This window comes from Pinus tabuliformis, chromosome 2_1 (genome assembly GCF_031772625.1).
Source record: "Pinus tabuliformis cultivar Carrire ecotype Pingquan chromosome 2_1, CPIR1, whole genome shotgun sequence".
Classification (NCBI taxonomy): Eukaryota; Viridiplantae; Streptophyta; class Pinopsida; order Pinales; family Pinaceae; genus Pinus; species Pinus tabuliformis.
In genome coordinates, this window is record NC_142299.1 from 489,447,910 (window position 1) to 489,460,168 (window position 12,259).

Sequence of the window (12,259 nt, forward strand, 5' to 3'; positions counted from 1 at the left end):
TCCTAGATCAACTTCTTGGATAATGAGCTGATGTCGACAAGAAGCGATCCGTCAAAGGAGGGCCTTAACGAATCCCACATCAATGACATGGAACGGAGCAAATGATTTTGATGGAGGTGAAAACGATCTGATGATATATGGTTCAGGGTGGCGGTCATGAAAAGAATGAAGTATAATGTATGGTAGTGGATAGGACACAGGTGACTTCTCTGGATGACTTCTCTTGAACATGTCGGCGACACTTATGTGATGGATTGGTAGCATTTACCCCAAATGTGGATGGTATGGCGTGACCATGGTGATGTGACCGGTGAATGAAACAACCCAACCCGACTCAGGCACGGAGTGGAAGTGTCATGTTCAAGAGCGACTTGCTACCAATAAAGTTTCTTTGAGTTTTCTTCCCAATTTTTCCCCAGTCATTGCTGACCAGTACCTCTTTATTTTTGTCAAGCTTGAGGAGGATAACATATGCTTGTTCTATAATTTGCCCTTCGGGCAAACCCATCGCTATGTTTTAACGAGCCTAGCGATAGTGAAACTCGTTCTCGCCTAAAGACAAGTTTGTCGCTATTAATCTTTTTAACGAGTCTAACGACAAAGATAACTCGGTCCTTTTCATTTTTAGAGAGTCTGAAAAGGTACGTAAAGGTAACTCTGAAGTTCCTTTTTCGTCATCTAATCCCTTAAGTCCGAAAAAGTATAAAACAATACAGAAGGGATGAATTTTCGATAGTTTTAACGAGCCAAACAAAACAAGCGCTCGATCTTTTTGTGCAATAATCCCTCAGGTCCAAAAAGATTAAAATCTAGAGGAGGGATAGCACTTCCGGTCGCTTTAACGAGCTGGAAGGCCAAAACTCGGCAATCTTTTCATATTTTACGAGTCAGTTGAAAAGAGCTTAAAGAAGACTCGTCTTTTGAGGAACGAGTGATAAAATGGGTAGCAGCTGATTCCAGGTACGGTTTGGAATTTTCCAATCACGGCAGTGTCACAAGGATGGCTAGTGAAATCACTCTTCGCAGCTGTTCCTCAAAATGGGTAAACAATCAAATGGAGGTGAATGATCGGCCAATGGAAAAGTGGAGGTGACGGTGCAAACACGACCAAGGCTTTAATGGCTGAAATGCTTCATTCACGGTGGTTATTTACCGGGGAATATTTCATTTTTTAACGAGCTTAAACGCGGATGGAAACATTTGCTCATATCTTATGTTTATTTTTTAACGAGCTTGAACTATGCGCTAAAACTGCTCGATTAATCCAGTCATATGATAAGAATGTCTCATATAAAAATGGCAACTTTTAGATTTTTGCCCCACATCCTTTCTTAATGCAAGTTAGGAAACGACTAATCCAAAAAATGGATAAATAATCGCTCTTTGCTTGCACGCCAAAAGGTTTTCATGCCCCCAGGTATAAAACAGAGTTTCAAAGTTACCCCTCAATTTGCAAACAAAACATTTGTTCCATCGGGAGAGGCCTACCTCTTACAGGTTACCCAAAGATTGTTCTATTCGCGGTGCGAACAAAACACTTCTTCGGCGATGTCTACCAAGATAAACAAAGGCGAGTAACTCCGTCTGTCATCTCACATAACTTTGACAAGAGAATCTTATTCTAGAATAACCCCTCTTCCAATCACGGACGGGGTACAGACTAGTCATATTCTCCCACGGAAACCTACTCTATACCCGAAGTTCTCCTGCCGAAGCAGACCAGGATGCATGCCCCCTGGGTTTCAGTCATATCCCTCTGAATTACTCGCGCTCATCGGGAGGACGGACTGGGGATTGAGACATTTCTTGCGTGAAGAGACCATTTAGGGACGGTATGTGACTATTTGCTATGCGTGATCCGGGAAATGAAAGCTGGTCTACGAGCTTGACCACTCTTCCTTCGTGCGGAAAACACATTACTCTAAAGAGTGAGGAGATGATGGCTCCCATGCAATAAATATAGTCTCGTCCAAGGAGTAGGTTCTAATCCAAGGGTCCTTGAACTACCATGACGTTCATGCGAACTGTCTTCCTTCTCAATGTTATGGGCACATCGGGAAGGATCCCTAAAGGTCGACTGGTTCTTTTATCAAAGCCTGTCAGATTTCTCATTTCAGGCAACAGCGCTGGCGAACCAAGCGCTTTCCAAGCAACAGAGGAAAGGATACTCACAGAAGCCCCCTCATCTATGATGGTACCAGCCATGATCATTCTGTATATTTGAACGATAATTCGGAATGGTATGCTTGCCGGTAGGCGGGGTTTGCCTAGTTGATTCCAGTCGAAGGAGACAACTAGGTTGCTTGGAGGTGGGACCGAGTAGACAGCCGGGTATAGCTCTGACAAACTTCCTTCCTGCGGTAAAGGAACGGGTAAATTGCCCCCATGTTCGTCGGAGTCTGTGTTGATGAAGAGAATTTGGACGGTGTCATCCTTGTTCTCTTCAGTGACTGTATCATCCGAAGATAAAACCTCTGAAGGCAAAACCGGGTCAACTGCCGCCTCGACCTTTTGACTTTCGTCTGGTATGGATTCAGTTGGTTTATCTTCAATGATAGACGCTTCAGCCGACCACTTGAGCGGGCCAGCTGGATTCTCAACTAGTGATGGACTCGGCAAGAGTTTTTTATATCCAGGAGGAAGTCGTAACGGTGAAACCGGACGATCATCCAAAACTCTTTTAGCTTCGTCTAAGAAGGGACAATGGTGGAGGGCATGGTCGCCTTCGCACAGTTTACAAGGAAATCTAGCTTTCCCTTTTTGTCTTGGGGCTTCACTCTCACTAGCTGACGGTGTGCTTTCAACATGATCTCCAGAGGTTGATGACATCGGATTGTGCAAACGAGGAGACCAGTCCCTTAGTATCCGGGGGATGCAAGGACAATCTCTGTGAAAGTGGTCTCCTTTGCAAATGACACATGGCGATTTAGGCCTGGTCGGTGCTGTGTGTGGATTTTCGTTAGACGACACTCGTTTTCCCCCATTCGCCTTTGGCTCCTTCTTCTTTTTCTCTTTCTTCTTCTTTTCCTTCTTCTCCTTAGGAACTTGGCTTTTAGCTTTACCAGTCCCGTCAAGCGAAGAGGAAGGAGGAGAGGAAGAATTAGAAGAAGTAGAAGGCTGGTGGGTAACTCTGGACTCGTCTAATTGCTGATTCGATTGTTCAGGAATAGTGGTGTTCTGAACGACATTGGTTGAGAAGAGCCATACTGGAAAACCAATTGTCAGTCCTGGAAGCGACAATGTGGCCATATGGGGCGCACCAACATCTCCCCAAGAGGAGAAGGGACTAGGATTTCCACCAAGGGGAATTCCTTGGTTGGTAGGCTCCATTTTCTCAACCCAAAGATCAACGTAGGAAAAGGGGATGAATACTCCGTTTAAAATAAATTTTAACACGCTTTGACACAACTTGTTTTTTCAGTTTTTAAGAGTTGAGAAAAAACAAAAGATGACTCTAGTCTCCTTCGATTTTTAATGAGCCTGAAGTGACAAGTGCTCAGATGGACCTTTTCCGTTAAGGAGTCTGAAAAGGAAAGAAAGGGACTGCTCTGGAGGTCTAGGTAGAGGGAGTACCAAACCAATCGCAAAACTGCAAAATACTTTTTACGGTACGGCAGTCAATCTTCCCGAATGTTGTGTTCGGTGCATTGCGATCAGTAGGGCGGCCGACATGGCTTCCTATGGATAAAGGTTTTATGCCTATAGGGGTCTCCCAATATATACTCGACGGTACGTGGGAGCACAAGTCCGTACTGGCACTTATCGTCTCAAAGTGGAGGAATCACCCAACCATCAGTGAGGACAACAGTTACCAGGCTTTACGACGCCGGAATACGTCTCTAGCCTACACCTATAAATGTAATGCGTTAAGTTACAAAGCGTTGTTAAGTTCATTGAATTTATTTTAAGTTGATCTTTCTTATGAAGTTTGCCTTTTGGGTTCACCACGAGATGTAGATATAATTCCTAAAATGCAATCTAAAGATGATAAGCAAGCTTTTATCTCTTTTCAACAATGAAAATCCTAGCTACAAGGGGAAAAGAAAGACACAATCTTTTCTCAAAGAGCAAAGAGCACACTGTAAATGCACTTTTCCTAAATCAAGCCAAACAGACTGTCAATATGCAAATGCACATGTGCATGTATTTGTTTTTCACTTTCTTAATATTGATGCCTAAAAAGAAAGTTGTTGTACAAATTTGAATTCGCTTTCAAGTGAAAAACACAAACAAGCTTCTTTTCGAAATCAAAAGGTAGAGATGATTACGACACTTTATGATTTTGAAGTAAACACTTGTTTCGACACTAGAAATTCACAAATTCAAGCCAAAGGCAAAAGTAAAAGCATAATCGACTGTCAACAGCAAATAAACTTTCTCCTAAGATCAAAATCGACACTTACGACAGATCTAAATCCAAGGACGACAGTATGACTAGTCTACTTTTGCAATGGGAAACTGTAAATGACATAACAAACACACAAAAACAAATACAGTTTCTTTTATACAACTGAGGCGGAATTAAGGCAAAGAAAAAGGGCTTTTAAACAGACACACACACTGATCACAGGCTGCAAAAATCAGAGACAAAACTGGAAAAAATGAGCAAAGAACCTCAGCTGCACAGGGCTAAGCTGATCAACGCACCTGGTACACAGAGAAACTGGATTGCAACGCAGGTTGCCCTCTCGGGAACTGCGCTGAAATGCAGAAACTCTTCACAGCACCTACGCTGGGGCAGAAACGAGAATTCTATCCGGGTTCTGGGTCACGGTTTGCAGTTTAATCTATGGTTTTTGGCCGAGTAAAAGCAATCAGTAATGCACAATCAGAGGGTTGATTTAAAAGAGGTTTAAGAGTTATCACAAAGGGTAATCAGATCATTTGTGAATCAACTGTTCAGATCATAAACAGATCCAGTGAATGGATTGAAGTAGCAGATGTCTACTTTGCATTTGTAAATGGCAAATTCAGTTCGATTCGCTACTTCTAAGTTTATGAGATGAACAACAAGAGAAACACAAACTAACTAACTAGACACGATCCCCAGTGGAGTCGCCATTTTGTTATCGGGAAAAGTGTCTATTCAGAACGACCCTATCCCACTGGGTTGTGACAGAGACCTCAGAAACAAACAGGGAAAACTACTCTTGTATTCTCCTTTATGAACTATAAACGAAGAGGAATAGGATGAACCAACCTGTGTCTTGCGCTAGTCCTTTGATCCAATCTCTCTTCTCTTTGACAGCTTCCAGCTACCTGCTCCCTCACTTGCCCAGTGTCACCAAGTTCCTGCAAGATCACAGAAGAAGGACACTACACAAAGACATGGATTTATGTTCATAAAAAGCTTAGGATCAGTTTAAGCTAAACATACAAATATAACACATCAATGATATACAAGCATGTAGGAGAAACTCAAATAGTTTTATTGATAAAACAAGAAGATACAGAAGGAGTTACAACCGATGATTCATGATCCAGCATCAACCTCCCAGCATGGAATCCCCTCTTCACCTCCAACAAAGCATAAATCACCCAATACTCTGATATCTATCTCAAAACCAACAGCAATTCTCTGCAATGTACAAAATTCCAGCCTCTGGATCTCTTGGTGAGGGATCCATATATAGATGTATGCAAAGAGGATGAGTCAGCTCATGAATTGATTAGTGGCTTCTCTCTGTCAGTTCTTTCTTCCACTTGGAGACTGAGAGCCTCTTACTCATCACTGGTCGAATTCAGTGAGGCAAGTGTCATTGGGAAAGATTCTGGAAGCTTCCATTGTCTCTCCACCTCGTGGAATGACTCTGCCACTTGTCATTTCCCGCTCAACGCACCCTGGTAGTGCATTCAAGTGCGTTGCAACGCACCTAGCCAGTGTATTTGGGTGCTTTGCAACGCAGCTAGCTAGTGGAGCAGCTGAAATGATCCCGATTTGACTAGTTCTGAGCAGTTTCTGGTGGAGAACTTCTGGGAGAAGCTGTAATTTGTTGACCTTGTTTCTTTAGGAGCTGGAACAACACTTTTAGGGACTTAGGATCCCTTGGTTTATGGACATTTCATGCTTATAGCTGTAAGGCACAAAAATGTCTATAACAGTCTTCTGATCCAGATGGATATTGGTGGCCACCCGCTAATTCCACTTGAATCCCCTCTAGTGCTTCTTACAGTTTTTTTTCAATTTCTTTAATTATAGCACAGTTTACTATTTTTAGCAGTTTTTCGGGTCCTAAACTTCCGGAGTCGTTTTGAGGCCCTAAACGATGTTTTTTGGGAAATCTACTGCAACGATTTTTCTGATAAAAATCGTCTTTTCCATCGTAGTCCTCGGAGAGATCTTTCCAACGGGCTATCATGCACGTCAAACGGAGATAGTACGACCAATTCGCGACCCCGGGAAGTTGATGTACCAACTTACCCAAAAACGGGGCCCACAATTTGGCGTTCCATCTTCTAGGGTTAGGTTTTCGAATGTGAAGGGTTTTCCATTGTTTCTCAACAATAAATAGGCCTTTGAGCCTCATCGTAAGACAGTTCAGAGGCATGTAGCCACCACATCTCTTCTCAGAGATAAGCTACCATCGCCCTAGCTAGTTTATTTCCATGTCTGTTTGTAAGCATATTTCAGTATTTTACAGTAATGAAATGAGGTATTATTTCCGCTGCATATCTGTCTTTATGGTTATCTTTGTATTTTATTGCGTTCCTGTTTAAATTCGGATCAGTGGTATCAGAACGGTCTGCTTTTCTTCTCTGTTTTTCTTTGCATGTCCCCAACGAGGTCGGGATATAAGGAGTTAGGGCTTGAACTGGTCGAACCCTTCCAAGACCAGCCTCGCAAATCTCGACGGCCTCCCATGGAGGATGAAAAGAAAGACGAGGGGGCAGGAGATCCTCTCAAAATCTTGCTCGAAGAAGCCCTCGAGCGACAAAGGAACGCGATGATGGACAAATTTGCCCAAATCCTTCAGCGGCTACCCAGGGGCGACGCATCGGCTTCCAACAGCAACTCTAGAAATGCCACACCATTTAAGGTACAAGTTAATTTTGAAATCCCCATATTCGAGGGTCAGATAGACGCAGATGCCGTCAATAAATGGTTAAATGTGCTAGAGGGTTATTTTTATGTTCATGATTTTTCCAGTCGGGAAAGGATTATTTTCACTCTTCTCAAAGCAAACCCCCACGTCAAGGATTGGTGGGAAACCTACTGCGAGCAGAAGGATGAAAGTACAGGCTCACTATTTTCAGTCGCACCGACTTGGGATTCATTCTGAGATGCCATCAAGGAGCAATACTACCCTGTCGGAAGCTATGAGGATCAATACATAAAGTGGACCACGCTACGACAGGGAAGGGACCAAGACGTACCAGAGTTTACCAATATTTTCCATACCCTTCGCACAAAGTTGGGTATCAAGGATACAGAGCAACATTTGGTACTCAAATACCGTGGATGCCTACACAAGTACATCGAAGAAGAAATAGAATTCCTGAACATCTCCTCGCTCGGCATGGCATACCGATATGTCGTCAAGGTCGAGCAAAAGTTTAAACAGAAGAAGTGAGACTTTGGGTCTGCGAATCCGAAACAAGGGAAAGGTGCCCCAAAACCGCAGAACAAAGGACAAAGCCAAGGCGGGACAGCCAAAGACAACCCGCCAAAGCTGCAAGCAAAGAACAGCGCTGCGAAGCCGAAAAAGGACACCGGAAAGTGGTGTGAGTTCCATAAGAGCTCCACTCACAACACAAGTGAGTGTCGGGCCAAGCAATCACTGGTGGCCAAGCTAAAAGTTTCAGAATCAGATGCATGTTCTGAATCTGAGTCAGAACCCGATAAGGGGAATGACAAAGGGAAGCAGATTATCGATGCAGAGCCCAACGCCACTGTTGCCACCACGAAGATCCAGAAGGAGGAACCTGAAGATACAGAGGAGGAGGAGCGTCTCTTCCACTCCCAGATGTGGGTAAAGGGCTCCCTGCTACAGTTCATTGTTGACAACGGGAGCCAAAATAACCTCATTTCGGCAAAGGTCGTGAAACGGTTGGGCTTACCAACCACAGCACATCCACAACCATACACCATTAGGTGGCTGCACCAAGGACGGGATCTTCGCGTGAGCCAACAGTGTCGCCTTCCATACAACATCAAGCCCTTCATGGATGAGGTATTGTGTGACATTGCTCCCCTCGAATTTTGTGATGTGTTATTAGGACAACCATACTTGTGGAAGCGACATGCTGTGTATGAGTCAAGGCCCCATGCAGTTATTGTTACTTTGGGAAATAAGTTGTACAGGATACCAGAGGTAGCACCGCCTACCGCCATCTCTTTGGTTACTGCAAAACAATGCAGTAAGCTCATTTCCAAAACCGGGAAGTTTGTTTTCCTGATGATATGCCCTCAAGAAAAGAAGAAGATGGTGGCCACGACCTCCAGACAGGGCCCCTCCGCACGACAACTACAGATGGACAAGGTAGTGGAGGAGTATGAGGACATCTTCACCTCCCCTGCAGGGGTTCCACTGCACTGTCAGGTCAAGCACTCCATTGATCTGACCCCAGGTTCGCCGTTGCCCAATGGACCAATATATCGGTGCTCTTTTCTGGAGAACGACGAAATCAAGAGGCAGATTCAGGAGCTGCTGCAAAAAGGTCACATCCGTCCGAGTTCATCGCCCTGTGGGAGCCCGATCGTGTTGGTACAAAAGAAGGATGGGACTTGGAGGCTCTGTATTGACTATCGGGCGCTGAACAAGTTCACTGTCCGTAATAGGTACCCAATCCCACGGATTGATGACCTCCTGGACCAACTGAAGGGGGAAAAATATTTCAGCAAGATCAATTTGAAGTCAGGATATCACCAGGTACCAATCGAACCCTCCGATGTGTGGAATACTGCCTTCAAAGCCAAGGAGGGCCTTTTCGAATGGTTGGTTATGCCTTTCGGATTGACGAATGCTCCTGCAACCTTCATGAGGCTAATGGACGACATCTTGCAGCCATTCACCAACTCATTTGTAGTGGTATACTTGGATGACATCTTGATCTTTAGCAAGACTTGGGAAGAGCACCTCCACCACATCCGACAGGTTCTCCAAACACTGCGACAACACAAGTTATGTGCAAATTTGGAGAAATGCACTTTTGGCATGACCCAGGTTCAATATCTGGGATACATTATTGATGAACGGGGGGTGCATGTGGATCCAGCCAAGATCCAAGTCATTCGGGATTGGCCATCTCCAACCACTCTGATAGAGCTTCGCAGCTTTCTAGGCCTTGCCAACTTCTACCGCAGGTTCGTGTTGGGATTTTCTCATATCACTTGGCCCTTGAGTCAGGTCACCAAGGGAGGAGCGAAAGCAAAAAAAAATTGGTCTGAGTCTCAACAGAAGGCATTCACAGAGTTGAAACATCGACTTTGCACAGCACCAGTTCTTGCATTACCAGACTTGCAACAACCATTTGAGGTCGAGACAGATGCCTCTGGCTATGCTATTGGGGCAGTCCTTATTCAACACGGGCATCCAGTGGCATATCAGAGTGAGACACTTTCAGACACAGTCTGGAAGTATCCGACTTATGACAAAGAGATGTATTCCATTGTGCAGGCCTGCCGACAATGGAAGCATTACATTTTGGGGAAGGAAACGGTCATCCACACAGACCACCGACCCCTGCAGTTCATACAGACCCAAGGGAAATTGCAGAATGATCGCCATCAGAAGTGGTCCACATACCTGCAACAGTTCCATTTGAATATCAAGTATAAGAAGGGCAGCACCAATAATGTTGCAGATTGTCCCAGTCGAACACCGATCATGGAGTTAACCACCGTGCTCAACTCTTGTGGGCACGAGACTTCTGATTGGCTACTTCTCTACAAAAGAGACCCGGAATTCGGCCACACATACTAGACACTCTTGGAGGGTCAGCATGTTCCAGATTTTCACCTCCAGGACGACCTGTTAAGCCACCTGGGTCACCTTTGTGTTCCTTCAAGCGAGCATGCCAAGATGATCTGGGAAGCACACTACAGTCGGGCCGTTGGGCATTTTGGGGTTGAAAAAACTGTGGCAGTACTGCAGAAATATTTCTATTGGCCGAATCTTCAACACGATGTCAGGAAGTACATCAGATCATGCACTGCTTGAGCCATTGCCAAACCGACCATCAAGAAGCAAGGCCTCTATACCCCACTGCCTACCCCTAGTCGACCTTGGGAATACATCTCCATGGATTACATGTCAGGTCTCCCTTCCACTAGGCATGGAAATGACTGTGTTTTTGTGGTCGTCGATAGGTTCTCGAAGATGGCCATTATGGCAGCCTGCAAGAAGAATATCACAGCAGAAGCCACTGCTAAACTCTTCTTTGAACGAGTATGGGTACACTTTGGGATCCCACAGTCTATCATTTCAGATCGGGACAGCAGGTTCCCCAGTACATTTTGGTCTAGCCTCTGGTCGATGCTGGACACCAAACTCACTAAGTCCACAGCCTTCCATCCTCAAACTGATGGCCAGATTGAGGTCGTCAACAGGATGATCGTACACATTCTGCGCATGTACAACTCAAAGCATCCACGCACATGGGACAAGAGCCTCCCCTATGTTCAGCACACCTACAACCTAGCTCTCCATAGCTCGACTGGCCACAGCCCTTTCCAGGTGGGATTGGGATTCCAGCCACTATGTCCCATCGATGTGGCCATGCCATTTGCAGCTACTCACACAGATTCTGCTCATGTCCAGTCCGAAACAGATAAGGCAAACAACTTCATTGAGCACATCCAACATATTCGCCAGCAGGTCCATGACATTCTGGAGAAATCAAATGCCAAGTACAAGCAGCGACATGATCAACATCGGGTGCCACACAAGTTTCAAGTGGGAGACAAAGTTTGGTTGCATTTGCAAAAGGAACACCTTACCGGAGCCTATCGGAAACTCAGACCACTCCGATATGGCCCTTACACCATTACCAAGGCTATGGGAGACAATGCATTTGAGCTCAGCATTCCCCCATTCCTTGGCCTGCACTCGGTGTTCAATGTTGACCGCCTTCGGCCATACTTTCCACCATTACTAGACACGTCCGACATTGCAGAACAACTCACACCCACAGAGTTAAATCCAGCTTGCATGGAACAAGTTGCAATTGATCGGATCATAGACACACATATCAAGCACACTCGCCAGCAGAATATCCAACTGTATCGAGTTGTCAAAGTAGGACAACTCCTTCACCAGGGCAAGTGGCTCACCAGGGACCAAGTGCAGCAGAAGTTCCCTCATCTCATGGAGGAATTCAACACAATGGGGACCATTGCTTCCTAAGGGGGGAGGAATGATCCAGGTGGATATTGGTGGCCACCCGCTAATTCCACTTGGATCCCCTCTAGTGCTTCTTACAGTTTTTTTCAGTTTCCTTAATTATAGCACAGTTTACTATTTTTAGCAGTTTTTCGAGTCCTAAACTTCCGGTGCCGTTTTGAGGCCCTAAACGACGTTTTTTGGGAAATCTACCGCAACGATCTTTCTGATAAAAATCGTCTTTTCCGTCGTAGTCCTCGGAGAGATCTTTCCAACGGGCTATCATGCACGTCAAACGGAGATAGTACGACCAATTCGCGACCCCGAGAAGTTGATGTACCAACTTACCCAAAAACGGGGCCCACAATTTGGCGTTTCATCTTCTAGAGTTAGGTTTTGGAATGTGAAGGGTTTTCCATTGTTTCTCAACAATAAATAGGCCTTCGAGCCTCATTGTAAGACAGTTCAGAGGCATGTAGCCACCACATCTCTTCTCAGAGATAAGCTACCATCGCCCTAGCTGGTTTATTTCCATTTCTGTTTGTAAGCATATTTTAGTATTTTACAGTAATGAAATGAGGTATTATTTCCACTGCATATCTGTCTTTATGGTTATCTCTGTATTTTATTGCGTTCCTGTTTAAATCCGGATCAGTGGTATCAGAGCGGTCTGCTTTTCTTCTCTGTTTTTCTTTGCATGTCCCCAACAAGGTCGGGATATAAGGAGTTAGGGCTTGAACTGGTCGAACCTTTGCAAGACCAGCCTCGCAAATCCCGACGGCCTCCCATGGCGGATGAAAAGAAAGATGAGGGGGCAGGAGATCCTATCAAAATCTTGCTCGAAGAAGCCCTCGAGCGACAAAGGAACACGATGATGGACAACTTTGCCCAAATCCTTCAGTGTCTACCCAGGGGCGACGCATCGGCTTCCAACAGCA